The 19,636-nt window shown below is 39.9% G+C and overlaps 1 protein-coding gene across 3 annotated transcripts in view; it reads right to left on the reverse strand.

Annotated features, from left to right (window-relative positions):
• C14H10orf76 (chromosome 14 C10orf76 homolog) overlaps positions 1 to 19,636 on the reverse strand; it is a 195,711-nt gene that overhangs the window by 81,996 nt on the left and 94,079 nt on the right. The gene's annotated exons all lie outside the window — the stretch shown is intronic.

A 19,636-nucleotide genomic window follows, 5' to 3' on the forward strand; every position in this document is an offset into this window, starting at 1 on the left:
GAATGAATAAATTAACTATGGTATACAATAGTAAAGTACGCTCAGCAATAAAAAAGAATGAACTACCAGATATTTGTACATTCCCATTCACAGTATCGTTATTCATAATAGCCAAAAGGTGGAAACAACCCAGGTATCCATGAACAGATGAATAAATAAACAAAATGTAGTTTATATAAGCAATGGAATGTTATTCAGCCTTAAAAAGGAAGGGAATCCTGTCACTTATGCTCCAACATAAATGAACCTCAAGGACATTATGCTAAGTGGAAAAAACTAGTCACAAAAAGACAAATGTTGTATGATTCCCCTTATATGAGCTACCTAAAGTAGTCAAATTCAAAGAGTGAAAACTAAAATGGTGGTTGCCAGGAACTGGGAAAAGGAAGGAAATGGGAGGAAGCTGTTGTTTAATAGGTATAGTTTCAGTTCTGCAAGATGAAAAAGTGTTGGCGAGCTGTTGTAGAACAATGTGAATATATTTACACTGCTGAACTGTACACCTAAAAATGGTCTTAATATGATAAATTTTATGTTTCTTTTTTTCTTTCTTTCTTTTTTTTTTTTTTTACTTTTGTTCGGTTCCCAGGCTAGGGGTTGAATTGGTGCTGCAGCTGCTGGCCTATGCCACAGCCACAGCCAAGCCACTGCAGGGATCCAAGCCACATCTGCGACCTACACCGCAGCTTGCAGCAAAGCCAGATCTTTAACCCACTGAGCGAGGCCAGGGGTCAAACCTGCATCCTCATGGATACTAGTCAGATTCTTAACCCGCTGAGCCACAACAGGGACTCCCATGTTATATGTTTCTTACCATAATTTTTAAAGTGTTTACATTATATTTTTTAAGGAATGAACTAATGTACACCACAAAATAAATGAGTTCCAGAGGCATTATATTGAGTGCAAGAAGCCAAACACCAAAGACGATGTACCACATGATTCTATTTGTATGAAGTTTAAGAACAGATAAAACTAACTGGCAGTGAAAGGCGTCAGAAAACTGCATAGTTCTGGGGAAAAGGAGGGTCATGAGGGAGTTTTCTGGGCTGATGTCTTCATCTGGATGGTGATTAGATATGTATGTACACATGTTAAAAAGTTGTTCAATTACACGCCTGAGATTTTGCACACTTTACCATATATATATAATACCTCAATTAAAAGGAAACAAAGAGGGTTTCAGTGAGTTGGTAGCATACTATTTCTTTTTTTTCTTTTTTACGGCCGTACCTGCGGGATATAGAAGTTCCCAGGCTAGGGGTTGAATTACAGCTGCAGCCTACACCACAGCAACACCAAATTTGAGCTGCACCTATGACCTACACTGCACCCTCTGGCAATGTTGGATCCTTAACCCACTGATCCGAGGACAGGGATTGAACCCACCTCCTGACAGAGACAATGTTGAGTTCTTAACCTGCTGCACCACAACAGAAACTCCAGTAACATACTATTTCTTAAGGTAAGTGGTTCACAGATGTTCACTTAGGATTACACTATTACAAATATATATTAATATAGCATTCTTTACAAATTGTCAAACGGTTCATATTTGTTTAAGTAGGAAATTCAGATTAAATGGGTAAAAGGGACAGATTTTAATCCACCCCTATCTGAATTCCATTGAATAAATTATCACATAGTAAAGATGAGGTACAGTCAAAACCCTGGTCAGAAACCTTCCACCCCTTTCTACTCAGAATGAGCTTCAACTGCAGATGGTTATTCCTGCTGCCTTTTCAGAGGTATCACCAAGACAAACGCAGGAGAGAAGAGACCAATGAGAACCAAGTGTCTCTAGAGCTTCCTTGAGATTGAGAGTTTTTATCATATGAAAATACTGTCAAAGGAGAGAGAAAATAACATTCTTCGGTATGTAGGGTAGAGAAAATGCATTAGCACACCCTGTGTTTGACATCCTACTCACATGTTATTGGTTTTACAAGAAATTATACAGAAACCAATTAGAACAAAAAATCTCATTAAACCTCTTAGAATAGGAGCTCACTTTGCTAGAGCATGCACAATATCTAGGCTCCAGGGGAAAATGCATAATCGAGGTAAAATTAATCAAAAGCTACATAAAAGAACAGCAAGAGACAGTTTAAGAAGAAAATCTTTCCTCAGATTTAGAAATTCCTGAAGTCTGATCACTGAGTACATAATTCTGCTTATTATTGTCTTCTACCGTATAACACTATATTTATAATTAGGGTGATAACACAGTAAAATGACAGTGAAATTCAGACACAATTCATTTAACAATTAATACTACCAGAGCTAAAAATTCTTACCATGTCATTAATTGCATGTTTAAAACACTGCCTCAGTTTCAGTTTTAGATTCTCACACACCTTCTTTAAGAACCCAGGGGAAATGCAACACGCAAGCAAAGCTTGTTTAGGGGAGAAAGCAGGGAGCAGTTAAGTTTCACACTTTTCTCTCCCTATGGACCCCAACTTAGAAGAGCCTTTATTGTGACCACCAAGCTTACTACTAATTAAAAGACAAAACAATAAAGAACATCTTCTTTCTGAGTAAAGCTCTCCCACCCACCCTCACTCCAAACTGCCTTTTTAATCTTCTTTACCTGTATATTCTACTTTCTCAATATAAGAAGTAATGCTTGCATAGCCTGTTTTCTTCCTTTCTTTTTATCTCTCTCTCCCTTTTTTTTTTTTTTTTTTTTTTTTTTAATTTTCAATTGGTAAATCCCTCTGCTGGGAGAGTAGGAGGATAGAAGATGATCTGAACCATTCTATGAAGGTTGTCGTCCCTGATTTTTCTATAAAAGGATTTTATTTTTCTAGTTTGGCCCTGGCTGATGATTCCCCACCCACAGTTTTTTCTTCACAAATATATTCTTTACAAAGAGCTTTGCAGTTGATTCTTAAGAAAAATTTTCAGGCCATTTTATATAACAGCACACAGCCAAAACCCAGAAAGGGAAGACATTATTCCCAAATCACCCACCAAATCAGTAGATTACATTAAAGAATCTGGACAAAAATTTAGAAGGTATATTTATCAAATGTGCTAATGATATAAAGCTACAAAGGAAAACCAAAACATATGATGACATAACCAGGACTCGAAAAATATCCTGATAAACTAGAATGATAGGTTGCAATGAATAAGATACATTTAATAAGAATAAAGAGTTTTATTTAGGGTAGTTTAAAAGAAAAAAAAATCAACTGGAGATGTTCAAGAGATTCACCAAAACAGTAATAGCAGTTATCTCTGAATGATGAGATTTTAGATGATTTTACTTTTCTTTATTCTTTGCACTTTCCTGCATTGTTTTTAAATTTCTACAATAAGCAAATAACATTAAAACAAACCAGCACCACAAAGCAAAACGGCACTACCAACTGAACAATTACAAGATGGGGGAGAGTTGGCTTGACAGCAGGTCACTTTAACTAGATTTGAAAGTTTTAGTGAAACCTAAGCTTGTTATGAACCAACAATGAAATTCACCTGCTGAAAAATGAATGTAACTAGAGATTGCAAATGAAATCAGTCCATATCCTGGGTGCTAATAGTCTCTCTACAATCTGAGCTACTCACATAACATCTGGATCCAGTTCTGGGTGTCATTCATTCCAATAAACATTTACTGTGAACATTTACTTGGTACAAGGCACGTCTTAACACACCACACTTGAGGTAAACTGAGAAGCTGGAATATATCTAAAGGACAAACACAGTATGTCAGAGATTTTGAAACCCTATTAATTGAGGGAGGAAAGGATGTTTTGCTTACAAAAGGACAGTAGTATGCCTGTTAGCCCTTTGAAGAAGTCAACATAGAAGACACCATAAATTGTTTTGTATTGGATCTAAAAACAGAAATAGAATCAAGAGGTTCAGGTTATAAAAAGGAAGATTCTGACATGAGGAAGAGATTCTCATCATTTAAAACATTGAATAGGGAGTTCCCGCCATGGCTCGGCGGCAATGAACCCGACTAGTATCCATGAGGACGTGGGTTCAATTCCTGGCCTTGTTCGGTGGGTTAAGGATCTCGGCTCGGCAACCTACACCTATAGCTCCGATTCGACCTCTAGCCTGGGAACTTCCACATGTAACCAGTGGGGCCCTAAAAAAAAAGAGCAAACCAAACCAAACCAAAACAAAACCTGAATGGTCTATAAAAAACCTGAATAGTTCCTAAAGTATTAAGCACTTGTTCACTAAGTCTTTAAGCAGAGGCTGGCTACTACCCCCAACAAATGAGATTTATGGTTTGGGAAAGAAATTGGAATAGATACCTCTTAAATTCTTTCAGCTTTTAAGGTTCTGTAACCTAGCATTGCTAACCTGCAAGATCAAAGTCAAATAAAAAAGAGGAGGTATGGGACCTTAGCCACTCTGGTGTAATCTGAGAATTTAGAATGATTAAGCTGCTATAGCCAAGAACACTTCTCTTTTTATTCACAATAATCCAAAAACAACTTAAAGTTTCACCTGCTGAAGAGACACCTGTTTGGGTTTGCTGATAGGATAATAGATTCCTACCCAATAATAATGGCTTTTTCATCCCATCAGCACATTAATAGTCTACTGTTTTAAGTGGTTAGAATACCTAAATTAGGAGTTCCCATGGTGGCTCAGCGGTAACAAATTTGACTAGAATCCCTGAGGACACAGGTCTGATTCCTGGCCTTGCTCAGTGAATTAAGGAGCTGGCGTTGGCAAGAGTTGCAGTGTAAACTGCAGACTCAGCCAGGATCTGGCGTTGCCATGGCTGTGGTGTAGGCTGGCAGCTGCAGCTCTGATTTGACCCCTATCCTAGGAACTTCCATATGCTGTAGGTGTGGCCCTTAAAAGCAGAAAAAAAAAATTATTAAAAAAGAGATGGAGAGTGAAAAATAAGGGATAAGATGATGAATTGCCCATAACAGGGTATTTTTTTTCCATTCTTTTTTTTTTTTTTCTTTTTAAGGCCACACCTATGGCACATGGAAGTTCCCAGTCTGGGGATTATATCAGAGCTGCAGCTGCCGACCCATGGCATAGCCACAGCAATGCCAGATCTAAGCCATATCTGTGACCGACACCGCAGGTTTCATCATTGCAAATCCTTAACCCACTGATCGAGGCCTGGGATCAAACCAACCATCTCATGGATACTAGTTGGGTTCTTAACTCACTGTGAGCCACAAAGGAATTCCTTGCCACAGTTTTAAGACCACTTTTTTTTCTTTTTTTTTGCTTTATAGGGCTGCACCTGTGGCATATGGAAATTACCAGGGTAGGGGTTTAATCGGAGCTGCAGCTTCTGGCCTACAACACAGCTCACAGCAACGCCGGATCCCCGACCCACTGAGTGAGGCCAGGGATTGAACCTGCATCCTCAGGGATACTAGTCAGTTTTATTTCCACTGCACCACAATGGGAACTCCTAAAAGACTACTTTTTAAAGTATATTAGAGGGGTTCTCTGGTGGATCAGTAAGTTAAGAATCCGGCATTGTCACTACTATGGCTTGGGTTGCGCCTGTGGCACGGGTTTGATCCATGGCCCAGAAACTTCTGCGTGCCGTGGGCACAGCCAAAAAATAAAGTATCTTAGATATGGGATAGAAAAGGGAAAGGAATTAGGGACCTAAACTATGCCTATTGATCCCATTTGTGGCTAGGCTTCATATAAGTCATGATTAGAAATCAGCATTTTGTAAACTAAGCCATGATTAAATGTCTACATTTCCTAGCAAGAGTTCCTTTTGGGGAAAAAAAGCAACAACAACAACCTTTTCTCAGATGAAAACAAAACATTTTGTTTCTTTCCTTGGGATCAATAATAATTAGGGAGCAGCACATCCCTAAAGGAACAGGGACAGTTAGTTGTGCCAGCAAAAGCAGACCATCTCCAGAGAGCCAGAGGATGGAGAATGCTGGCTGGGAAAGTGCAAAGCCCAGAAGTTATAGGCTTTGGACTGCTGTAGACTCTAGCCCCTTTCTACCCCCATGACCCCATCTTATAAAGAGTCAATTAGAAATACCTGCCAGTTCAGAGCAGCAATCCTAGATCACTTTGAATTCTCAACTCCTAGTATTTAGAAAGACTTGTAAAAATAAGAAAGCAGTGACAGAGAAAAATGAAATGCTACTGAAACCACAGGCTTCAAAAGAAAGAAGCCCAGATCTATCTCACACAAACACACCACACTTCCTCTCATTTATTCTCTCTCTCTCTTTTCCTTTTCTTTTTAGGCCCTCACCTGCGGCATATGCAAGTTCCCAGGCTAGGGATTGAATCAGAGCTGTAGCTGCCGGCCTACGTCACAGCCACAGCAATGCCAGATCCGAGCTGCATCTGTGACCTACACCAGAGCACACAGCAAACTCCTGATCCTCAACCCACTGAGCGAGGCCAGGGATTGAACCAGCATCCTCATAGATACTAGTCAAATTTATGCTGTACCACATCAGGAACTCCCTTCTTTCTCTCTCTTACTCTCTCTTTTCAGGTTTTTAATACCTATATCTAAAGAACCTGGAAATAGCATATAGTAGAGCCTGCTGATTAAAAGACTAGTAGAATAAAAAACATACCATCCGATGACTCATCTCAGATATCTATACAAAAGTTAAAACTAGGTTTAAAACCCAAAGTTAATTGACCACACCATATAATTATAGGTGGGAGATCCAATTAATTACCAATGGGACAAGTACAAACCAAAGGCCTTTGCTATGTAAAAACATATTTACAGAAACGAAGAATGTTGTGAGATTGTAGACCTAAAGAAAGAGGAGAGAATCTGCTCTTCTGCCATATGAGGGCCATTCACACACATCTGGGACCAGGGGCTAGAATATTCTAGAGCAAACTGCCAATTATACATTTCTCCTCTAGTGCCCTCAGCAATTACATCTTCAACTATCTGCTGAGGACAAAGCTCTTCCAACTAACCTCAAGACCCTGTACTTTCAACTATCTTAGACACCAGGAGGCAGCTACTCCATTATCACTGGCTCAGTCATACGGCAGTCCCTTCAAGCCACCATCAAAAGACTCAAGTAAGTACTTGGCATAATTCATTAAGAAAGAGAAAAGCATTGATGTTATTAACAAGCAAAAGACTGTCTAAGCATCTGCCAAAACAACATTTAAAAATAAGGTCACGATACATATAAGATCACTTTCAACTAACTCACAATTATAAGGTTTCTCAAGTCGGCTGTCACATTCCCATAAAACACTGGCCTTTATAAAGGGTAAGGCCCCACACCTAGGAGGCCTTAATGGACACTGAGCATGTACCTGGAACCTACCAAGAAGATCCATCTTTCATATTCCAGTAGCTTGATTCAGGACACAGGGCTGGGCTCAAAGTTGACTCCTTTTCTCCTAGGAGTCACATGCCACAGATGGTCCCTTATCTGAACCAATAAGAACTGCCCATAATCAGTAGCTCCTACCTTCCTAGGAGAAAATGAGATATAAAAGATAGGGCAGAGGACAAGAATGTCTTCCACAAATCAACAATGACTCGAGACATAAAAGAACTCAACAACCTTTCATGCACTCCACATCAAAGTACTGTGTCCTTCTCTCAAAAATAACCTCCAAGACGACTGTTTGCCAATGAGTCCGACTGCTTCTGTCTTTGTTATAAAGCTCAACATGTAGGCATCAAGAGCCAATGTGCTCTTATTGCTCACATTTTAAGTATAGAAAAAGAACTAACTGTGGGCTATTAGCTCACTAAAGAATAGAGCAGGATCTAGAATGCTGTGTTTAACACCTACGTGTGGGAAAATCTCTCACAAAGGAAACGTATGTACCTAAAATTTAAATTCAGACTTTCCCCCCACTATCACCTAGTCCTCGGTTCAGACGTGAAAGAGTAGATAAAATTAGTTTTGGGTTTTTTTTTGTGTGTGTGTGTATTGTCTTTTTAGGGCCGCACCCAAGGCTTAAGGAGGTTCCCAGGCTAGGGGTTCAATCAGAGCTGTAGCCACCAGCCTACACCACAGCCACATCAACATGGGATCTGAGCCATGCCTGCTACCTACACCACAGCTCACAGCAACGCCAGATCTTTAACCCACTAAGCAAGGCCAGGATGGAACCCTTGTCCTCATGACAGCATTCGTCAACCACTGAGCCACAATGGGAACCCAGCTTTTTTTTTTTTTTTTAACAAGACTTGGATTTTTATTTATTTATTTATTTAGTCTTTTTGCCATTTCTTGGGCCGCTTCCGCGGCATATGGAGGTTCCCAGGCTAGGGATCAAATTGGAGCTATAGCCACCAGCCTACACCAGAGCCACAGCAACACAGGATCGGAGCTGTGCCTGCAACCTACACCACAGCTCACAGCAACGCCGGATCCCTAACTCACTGAGCAAGGCCAGGGATCGAACCTGCAACCTCATGGTTCCCAGTCGGATTCGTTAACCACTGAGCCACTACGGGAACTCCAAGACATGGATTTTTAATGAATTTCATATTGCAATGAAGACACTGAACACTTAAATGAGTACAATAAAAACACCTGCTTCTACACAACACTTACAGATGCATACTTTCCCCCCAAAGAAACTTGTTTTTCACAGATTTAAGCAACAGATAATTTACATAAGATTTTCAGATTCCAAAATAGGCACAGAACTTCTGACCCTACAGAAACTGATGTGCAGTGGAGGGTTCTTTTTCTAATGCATCCTTTCCCAGGAAATAGGTGAAATTCTCCCCTTTAATGTATTTCTTGGCAAAGAAAGTTTACTGAAGTGTTGAATGAATATATTATTTAAGAGCTACATAAGAGTGGCGTCCCCATTGTGGCTCAGTGCAAACAAATCTGACTAGTATCCATGAGGATACAGGTTCAATTCCTGGCCTCACTCAGTGGGTTAAGGATCTGATGTTGCTGTGAGCTGTGGTGTAGGTTACAGATATGGCTTGGATCTGGCATTACTGTGGCTATAGTGTAGTCTGGCAGCTACAGCTCCAACTCGACCCCTAGCCTGGGAACCTCCATATGCCACAGGTATGGCCCTAAAAACACAAAAAGGGGGGGTGTGTGCTACAAAAGAACAATATTTCTATATCTCACAAATTTATACTATAAATTTGAACAGCTTCTAATTCTGAGACGACGTATATGGTAAATTCTAGAGCAATTGCTAAAGAAATAATGAAAAAAAAATCACCAAAGAAATCAAAGTGCCAAACAAGAAAATATTCACTTTACGCAAAAGAATGCCGTAGAGAAGGTATAGAGGAACAAAAAATACCTGAGACCTATAGAAAACTAGAAGTGAAATGGGAGACATAGTCCAATTATATCAATAACCTTAAATATAAATGGAATAAACAATCAGATCAAAAGGTAGAGATTATCAGACTGTATAAAGTAGACAAGATCCAATAACATGCCATCTACTAGACACATTTTAAATTTAAAGATACAAATAAATTTAAAGCAAAAAAAGATAAAAAAGGTATATCATGAAAGAAATGAAGGCAGAGACAATTCAACAATGAACACTGAAGACTTCAATATCCATTCTTTAATAATAAACAGAACAACTAGGCAGAAGATAAACATGGGAATAAGACACTTGAACAACACTATAAATCAATCAGAGTTAACACAGAACAGTACAATCACAGCAGAATACAGTTTCTTCAAGTACGTATGGAATATTTCTCCAAGATAGATATGCTAGGCCATAAAATAAACCTCAGTCAATTTAGAATGACAGAAATTATATAAAGTATGTTCCCCAACCAAATTTCTATTGTTGATTTCCAATTTCATTCGATTGTGGTCAAAGAATATACCTTGTGTTATTTCTATCATTTAAAACTTAATGAGGGAGTTCCCGTCGTGGCGCAGTGGTTAACGAATACGACTAGGAACCATGAGGTTGTGGGTTCGATCCCTGCCCTTGCTCAGTGGGTTAACGATCCGGCGTTGCCATGAGCTGTGGTGTAGGTTGCAGACGCGGCTCGGATCCTGCGTTGCTGTGCCTCTGGCGTAGGCCGGTGGCTACAGCTCCAATTCAACCCCTAGCCTGGGAACCTCCATATGCCGCGGGAGTGGCCCAAGAAATAGCAGCAACAACAACAACAACAACAACAACAAAAGACAAAAAGACAAAAAAAAAAAAAAAAAAAAAAAAAAACTTAATGAGGTTTGTTTTATGGAAGAGCAAACTAGGTTTACCGCAAGCAGAAGGAAGAAAATAATAAAAAGAATGGAAATTAATGAAATAGAGAATCAAAAAACAAAAGAGATAATCAGGGAAACCAAAAGCTAATTCTTGGAAAGGATCAACAAAATTGACAAATCTTTAGCTAGACTACCAAAGAAAAAAAGAGTAAATTCAAATTACTAGAATCAGATATAAAGGAGAGAACATTACTACTGACCTTATGGAAAGAAAAAAATTATAAAGTAACACTACAGGAGTTCCCACTGTGGTACAGTGGGTTAAGGATCTGACTGCAGGGCTCAGGTCACCGTGGAGGTATGGGTTTGATGCCCAGCACACTGGGTTAAAGGATCCAGTGTTGCTGCAGCTGTGCTATAAGGTTGCACCTGTGGCTCAGATTCGATCTTTGGCCTGGGAACTCTCAGGTGCGGCCATAAGGGGAAAAAAAAAAAGGAACGCTATGAACAACTATATGCCAATGAATTAGATAACTTAGACAAAATGGACAAATTCCTAGGAAGATACAAATTATTGAAACTGACTCACAAAGAAATAGATAATCTGAAGAGACCTATAACAAAGAGATTAAATTACAATTTTAAAAAACTACCCCTGAAAAAAAGCCCAAGCTCTGGTGGCTTCACTAATTCACTGTACTAAAGATTTAAAGAAGAGGGAGTTCCCTTGTGGCTCTGTGGGTTACAAACCTGACTAGGATCCATGAGGATGAGGGTTTGATCCCTGGCCTTGCTCAGTGGGTTAAGGATAGGGCATTGCTGTGAGCTGTGATGTTAAGTCACAAATGGGGCTCAGATCCCATGTTGCCGTGACTGCAGTGTAGGTCAGCAGCTGCAGCTGCGATTTGACCCCTAGCCTGGAAACTGCCATGTGCTGCAGGTGTGGCCCTAAAAAGAAAAAAAAGTTAAAGATGAAATAATCCTGATCTTTCACAAAGTCCTCCAAATAAAAAAAGAGAAAGGAAGGCTTCCCCAGCTCATTCTATGAGGCCAAAATTACCCTCATATCAAAACCAAAGACAACTACAGAGCAATATCTCTTGTGAATACGGACACAAAAATCTTCAGCAAAATACTAGCAATCTGAATCCAGCAACATAAAAAATAATTATAAACCATAACTAAGATTTATCCTAGCAATCAAGATTGGTTTAACATCTGAAAATCAATTAATATAACAAAAACCAGATCAAAAGAATAAGATGCAAAAACCACATGATCCTCTCAATAGATGCAAGTAAAGTATCTGACAAAACCTTATAACCAAACCACACAAAAATCATACAACTAGAAACAGAAGGGAACTTCCTCAACCTAATAAAGGGCATCTACTAAAAAAAAAAAAAAAAAATCCACATGTAATTATTTTTATAAAATACAAAAAAAAAAAGAAAAAAAAAGAAAAAATGCCGGAGCTCCATGGCTCAGTGGTAACAAATCTGACTAGAATCCATGAGGATTTGGGTTCAATCCCTGGCCTTGCTCAGTGGGTTAAGGATACGGTGTTGCTGCGAGCTGTGGTGTAGGTTGCAGATATGGCTTGGATCCTACATTGCTATGGCTATGGTGCAGGCCGGCAACTGTAGCTCCGATTTAACCCCCAGCCTGGGAACTTCCATATGCCTCAGGTGTGACCCTAAAAAGCAAAAAAAAAGAAGAAGAAGGAAGAAAAAAATGTAAATACCTATAATTTCTCCAACCAGAGATTAGAACACTTGGTTCATATTCATTTTGGGCACACTTTTTTTTACCACAATGATAACAAGAAGGCAGACTGCTTACCTGAAAATAATAAAGCCGAAGTTTCACATCAATCATCTCTTCAAAGGGCTAGAAATGATGGAAAACATAAATTCTCCCCATTCAGGCTATTTTCCCATCAATGATGCCAAGATACAGGCCAACAGTCTAAGTTCCAATGTTGTGGCTGATGTTAGCTTTTTTTTTCTTTTTTTTTTTTTTTTGCCTTTTTGTCTTTTACGGCCACACCTGCAGCATAAGGAGGTTCCCAGGCTAGGGGTCGAATTGAAGCTGTAGCCATCGGCCTTTGCCACAGACAGAGAAATGTGGGATCCAAGCTGCATCTGTGACCTACACCACAGCTCACCGCAACGACAGATCCTTAACCCACTGAGGGAGCCCAGGGATTGAACCCACGTCCTCATGGATGCTAGTCGGGTTCATTAACCACTGAGCCACAGTGGGAACTCTGATGTTAGCTTTTAAATATCATTTTGTATCTCTGGTCCCTTCTAGGTCCACATGAGTAGAGACCAAGGAAACTGAACAAATCTTATGGAAGGTACCTGCTGTCTAGAAAGAAGTCCTGCACAGATCATCAGAACAAGGCTGGTAAAACCCCCGGATTTGCACATTCAGGACAGCAATTTTTTTAAAAAAGATACTACTAATAAACATTTACATAGCACTGACTATGTGCTGGGCACTATTCTAAGTGTTTTTCATATACTGTCATTTAATCACATAAAAAATGACACAGATTCCATTGTTATCCTTACTTTACAGAGATGGAAACTCAAGCAAAAAGGGATAAAGAAACTTGTTCAAAGTAAGCAGTAGAGCTTAGACTTAAACTCAGACAACCTAACTCTAGAGTTCCTGCTCCTAATCACTACATTTTGCTATTCTTAAGAATGAGTAAACTTGGAGTTCCCGTCGTGGTATAGCAGAAACGAATCTGACTAGGAACCATGAGGTTGCAGGTTTGATCCCTGGCCTCGCTCAGTGGGTTAAGGATCCGGCATTGCCATGAGTTGTGGTGTAGGCCGAAGATGAGGCTTGGATCTCTTGTTGCTGTGTCATAGGCTGGCAGCTGTAGCTCTGATTCGACGCCTAGCCTGGGAACTTCCATGTGCCACAGGTGCAGCCATAAAAAAAAAGAGTAAATAAAAACAAAAGGAATGAAGAAGACATGCGGATATCAGCTAAGTTCCAAATTCAGCCTGATTCAAATTTTAAAATCAGAGTTACGGTTACCTCAAAAAAGAGGGGGGGGTAGGGAGGGAGTGGGATCCATTGGGAGTTTAGGGTTAATAAATGCAAACTATTACATTCAGAATGGATAAACAACTAGGTCCTACTGTGCAGCACAGGGAACTACATCCAAACTCCTGGGATAGACCATGATGGAAAATAATATAAAGAATGTATATATATGTACAACTGAGTCACTTTGCCATACGGCAGAAATTGGCAAAACATTGTAAATCGACTATGCTTTAATTAAAAAAAAAACCAAAAGTCGGTGTTAAAACTGGATGTACATATACAAAAAAAAATAATAATAAAGCTGGACTCTTACCTTACACTATGTAAAAAACTTCATTCAGAATAGATCAAAGACCTAAATGTAAAGCTAAAACTACAAAATACTTAAGAGAAACAAACAAAGGGGGAAAGCTTCATGACTTGCATTGGCAACACCTTCTTGGATATGACACCATAAGCACAGACCACAAAAGAAAAAAACAGGTAAGTTGGACTTCATCAAAATTAAAAACTTTTGTAGGAGAGAATGAGGAATTATTGTCTAATGAATACAGAGTTTCAGTTGGAGAAGATGAAAAAGTTCCAGAGATGGCTGGTGGTGGTGGCTGAACAACAATGTGAATGTACTTAATGCCAAAGAACTGCAGACTTAAACATGGTTAAAATGGTCAATTTTATGTTAGGTACATTTTCCCACAATTTTTTTTTAAAAAGCAAAATGGAAAAAGGCCCCACGGGAATTTCAGGTTGAAGTAAGGAGGGTTTTATATGCTAAAGTCACACTCACCTAAAATCACAAGCAGCCTCAACCAAAAAAATCCTAATATTTCATTATAAATATCTGAATCTTCAAAATCAAGACTTCTGTACTGCACTGCTGTTCACCAAGCCCAAATATGACTTAATATAAAACCTCACTTCACAGCATAAGCCAAGTTAGGGCAAAACAGATGATTAACCACATGGGATTCACTGTTTGGTTTTTCATTTCTAGCTATAGTCTTAAAAGATTAGAGAACAGCAACTATTAGAATAATATGTAATGTTCTCAGCCACTGGGGAAAAGATATTACAGCGGCTTCATTTTGGTGCTTTGTTTTAATCTGCATAATGCTTTTCATTCTCGTAATGGGAGATCTGCAGGGTCTGATTAACAGAAGTAAGGTCATTACTGATAAATTCTGACCCTGGGGGGTTAATCTGAGGCTGCCTGCCACTTCAGAGCAGACAACTGGACTAGAAGATTATGTTCATGTACTCCTCGCTACTTTGAGTCATTGGCCAGTCCCTCTGCTCCTATCATTAATTGCTTTAGTCTGTATTTACTTACTTTCTTTTTTTTTTTTTTTTCGGTGGCGCCCACATTGTACAAAAATTCTTGGGCCAGGGATCAAACCCAGGCCACAGCAGCAACCCAAGCCACAGCAGTGACAACGCCAGATCCTTAACCCACTGCCACCAAGGAATTTCCGTATTTTCTTTTCACTAGACTAAGCTGCATCCTTCAGCTGAAGTGTGTGGAATCAAACTGCTCCTCTTTTCAACTCAACAGTATCCATTCTAATAAGAGAGCTGTGGCTGAGAGGCAAATGTGTAGCCCAAACAAGCGCATGAGCAAAGGGATGTGGACCTGGCTGAGATCTTCCATTCCTTTCCCAACCCTAACTCTGTGGCTATCAATAGTGAGTGTACTTCTCCTTGATCACTTCCTGAGGGTGCACCACACCCTCTACCGCCCCCCCACCCCCGTGACATGCATAATTCTATACACAGCCTAGTTCAAAGGGTGTTATTCTCAATGAACCCCCTTATCCATGGGCTGATAAGGGATGTTCTTGTTCCCTAAGAGTTCCCACCACAGTGTACACTTAAAGCATTTCTTTTCTTTCTTTCTTTCTTTTTTTTTCTTTTTGAGAGAGTATTTTCCAGGGTGAAAGAAAATAAGCTACATAAGCACATAAGCAGCAGGGGAAGGCACCTCAGCACTGTAACAAAAAGACCACTGGAACAAACAGGGGAACACAGGCAACCTTACTAGGTGAACAATTAAGGGACTTACAAAGAAATGCACTAAATTCTCATTCCAAACCCCAGACTTGTCACTAACTCCAGCAATATCTAAAAGTCATTCTCAAAGAAAAAGTAAACTTTAGTTTAATGCATTCCAAGTAAAAGGGAAAATTAATATACTAATCATAGAGTTCAAACTTTATCCACCTTAAGAAAATCATAGATCAGGAGAAAAATCTATTTAAAGTGACTCAGCCACTATTTCTGTGAGCAATGGGGAGAAGAGGATTGTGAGCCTGGTGCTAATAAAACGCTCATTAAGAGAAAAGCATTACCATGTTAATTTGAAGAGATTCATTAAGGGCTTCAAATTACTTACCTTAAAAGTTGTTTGGTTAGATGAAGGTCAGATTTTAGTCTCACACTTTTCTTTTTCTCTTTTGACTAATTAGGTTAATAGTCAGCAGACATCTTCCCTAAAGTACAGGACCTCACTGGGGCAGCCTGCTAAGTGGTGGCAGGAAATATTTAGCATAGAAGTCTCCAAGCAAAATTTCCAATTGTTGTCCTTCCAGCCCTGCATATGGCTACTCAGAATATTTTTCCTTTGTGGATCAGGAGATTTGTGAAGGCAGCTGAAGTAACAATCATACCAAGTGGAATTTTAAAGGTGGAGCAATACTATTTTATTTTTCTTGTGGCAAAGCAATGGAACAATCCTCTGGTGGGGAGGAACAAATATAGGACTGTCTATGTTAATGACATCAAGTGTTTCAATAAAAATAGCAGTTTCTAAGCAGCTGCATTTTAAGAATCTCTCTGAAGGACCAAACAGGAAGAGAGAGACAAATTGTTTAAACACAAATAACTTTGACAATTAAAGAACAAGCATGACTAAGCCACGAAAGACAGGTGAAAAGCAAACAGACTGAACTTGAGCAAATTTAGGCCTCCAAGCAAGTAGAAGTACTTTTAATTTTCACTGTCAACAATCTAAACTCCAAAGACAAGAAAGACCTGCAGCCTTTCTTTTGCTTTTCACCTGCTGGTAAGATATTATGTTTGGGTTGCCATTTGCCGTTACATGCGCTGCATTCCAGAAGATTCCAAAGACATAACTTGTTGCTGTCGTCAACTGGCAAACCAGTCCTAGTGGCCCTCCCAGCTGTTAGGCGTCTGAAATTTTCACCTGCAACCCAATCCCTTCCCATGACTATCAAAGAACAAACTATAGGAGAGGTGGCTAAGAGTGTGCTCACTCTGCCTTAGAAATCCTTTCCAGGTGTGGAATCAGCACAAATAATCTTTACAGACTATAGAAGGAAATATTGCATACCATCACAATATATCCTCTATCCTTGACAATCAACTTGGTGGCCAAAAGTTAAATATCCCATAGTATCCTTGGGAGGCCCAAAGGTCCAATTTTCTGACAGTCTCCTGTTTTCTAAACTACCCAAAGTTAATAGGGCCATGACTCTTACAACACAAGAGGAAAGGAACAAATCTAAGGAGCACAAGGCAGCACTTATTACTAATGGCTCAGTGGAATGCAAACTTCTTAGGCATAGCACTTTTTGCCCTCAGCTAAGAGAATACTAATTTGGAGAAAAGAATACTCCTTGGAGCTTTATTCAAAACATGGAAGCTTACCCGCAAAGAAAATCAAAACATCTTTTAACGCTAAGGGAAACACCTTGGCATTTATAGAAGGGATAAATGAAGACATACTTAGGAAACATTCTAAGGAAGGTCAAAATGCTAAACCTGAGAAACGGATGGCAATTCCTTAAAAGATTAAACAGAATTATCACACAATCCATTAATTCCACTTCTGGGTATATGCCCAAAAGAAGTGCAAGCAGGAACTGAACAGATATTTGTACACCAAATAACCAAAAACACAACAAAAGGTGGAAGCAACCCACTTGGGTTTCATCAATGAATGAATGGATAAACAAACCTGGCATATACAGAGGAAAGAAGATGGCAAAGTAGGAGGACTTGAGCTCACCTCCTCTCATGAAAAGACCAAAATCACAACTGCTGAACAACCACTGACAAAAAAACCTGGAACCTACCAAAAAAGGTATTTTACATCCAAAGACAAAGAAGAAGCCACGATGAGACAGTAGGAGGGGCGCTTTCATGATATAATCAAATCCCATACTCACTAGGTGGGTAACCCACAAACTGGAAAATAATTGTCACAGAAGTTCTCCCACAAGAATGAAAGTTCTGAGCCCAATGTCAGGCTCCCCAGCCTGGGGGTCTGGCATTGAGAGGAAGAGCCCCCAGAGCAGGAACTCCATAGGATTGGGGTTAACAGAGACTCCACTCTTAATTGGAGGAAGAGACCCCAGAGAATTTGGCTTTGAAGGCTAGCAGGGCTTGAGTACAGGAGCTTCATAGGACTGGGGGAAACAGAGACCCCACTCTTGAAGGGTGCACACAAGGTTTCATGTGCCCTAGGTCCAAAGGTAAAGCAGTGACTTTATAGGAACCTGGGCCAGACCTACTTGCAGGTCTTGGAGGGTCTCCTGGGGAGGCAGGGGTCAGTTTTGGCTCACTGTGGGGGCAAGAACACCGTTGGCAGAGGCCCTGGGGAATATTCATTGGCATGAACTTTCCTGGAGGTTGCCACCAAGACCTGATCCCACCCAACGGCCTGAGGCTCCACTGCTGGAATGCCTCAGGCCAAAAAATCAACAGGGTAGAAATGTGGCCCCACCCATTAGTAGACAGGCTACCTAAAGTCATCTTGAGCCAACAGCTGCCTCTGAACACAGCCCTTAACACAGCCCTGCCCACCAGAGGGGACAAGACTCAGCTCCATCCACCAGTGGGCAGGCACCAGTCTCTCCTACCAGGAAGCCTGCACAAGCCCCTTGAGCAACCTCACCCATCAGGGGGCAGACATCAGAAGCAAGAGGAGTGACAATCTTGCAGCCTGCAGAACAGAGACCACAAAAACAGAAAGTTAGACAAAATGAGACAGCAGAGAAGTATGTTCCAGACAAAGGAACAAGATACAACTCTAGATGAACTAAGTGAAGTGGAGATTGGCAATCTACATGAAAAAGAATTCAGAGTAATGATAGTAAGATGATTCAAGATCTCAGAAAAAGAATGGAGGCACAGATCAAGAAGATACAAGAAATATTTTACAACGAAAAAGAAAATTTAAAGAACAGATGAACAGCACAATAACTGAAATGAAAAATACACTAGAAGAAATTAATGGCAGAATAAATGATGCATTTATTCATTCTTATGAATAAATGAGCTGGAAGATAGACTTGGAAATCACAGCTGCAGAACAGAATAAAGAAAAAAGAATGAAAAGAAATAAGGACAGCCCAAGAGACCTCTGGAACAACATTAAATGTACCAACACTCACATCACAGAAGTTCCAGAAGGAGAAGAAAGAGAGAAAGGTCCTGAGAAAATATTTGAATCAGATAATAGCCAAAAATTTCCCTAACATGAAAAAGGAAACACTCAAGTCCAGGAAGTGCAGAGAATTCCATACAGGATAAACCAAAGGAAGAACACATCAAGACATATACTAATCAAACTGACAACAAAAACAATGAGAAAATATTAAAAGCAACAAATAACATACAAGGGAATCCCATAAGGTTGTCAGCTAATTTGTCAACAGAAACTCTGCTGGCTAGAGGGAGTGGCACCAGATATTTAAAGTGATGAAAGGGAAAAATCTATAAGAAAGAATACTCTACCTAGCAAAGGTCTCTTTCAGATTTAACAGAGAAATGAAAAGCTTTACAGACAAGCAAAAGCTATAGAATTCAGCACCACCAAACCAGTTTTACGACAAATACTAATGGAACTTCTCTAGGCGGAAAAGAAAAGGTAAAACTAGAAACAAGAAATTATGAATGGGAAAGCTGATTGGTAAAGGCTAACACACAGTAAAAGGTAGGAAATCATTCATGCACAACTATGATATCTACACTAGCAATCATGAGAAGAATACAAATGCAGGATACTGAAAATGCGTTTGAAATTAAAAGACCAGCTGCTGGAGTTCCTGTTGTGGCTCAGTGGTTAACGAATCCGACTAGGAACCATGAGGTTGCAGGTTCGATTCCTGCCCTTGCTCAGTGGGTTAGGGATCTGGCGTTGCCGTGAGCTGTGGTGTAGGCTGCAGATGTGGCTCGGATCCCCGGGTTGCTGTGGCTGTGGCGTAGGCCGGTGGCTACAGCTCCAATTCGACCCCTAGCCTGGGAACCTCCATATGCCACAGGAGCAGCCCAAGAAATGGGAGAAAGACAAAAAAAATAAAAAAATTTTAAAAAAGACCAGCTGCTATATCAAAATCTCATGGTAACTGCAAACCAAAAATCTACAATAGATACACACACAAAAAGAAAAAGCAATCCAAACATGACAC

Source organism: Sus scrofa, chromosome 14 (genome assembly GCF_000003025.6).
Source record: "Sus scrofa isolate TJ Tabasco breed Duroc chromosome 14, Sscrofa11.1, whole genome shotgun sequence".
In the NCBI taxonomy this organism is placed as follows: domain Eukaryota; kingdom Metazoa; phylum Chordata; class Mammalia; order Artiodactyla; family Suidae; genus Sus; species Sus scrofa.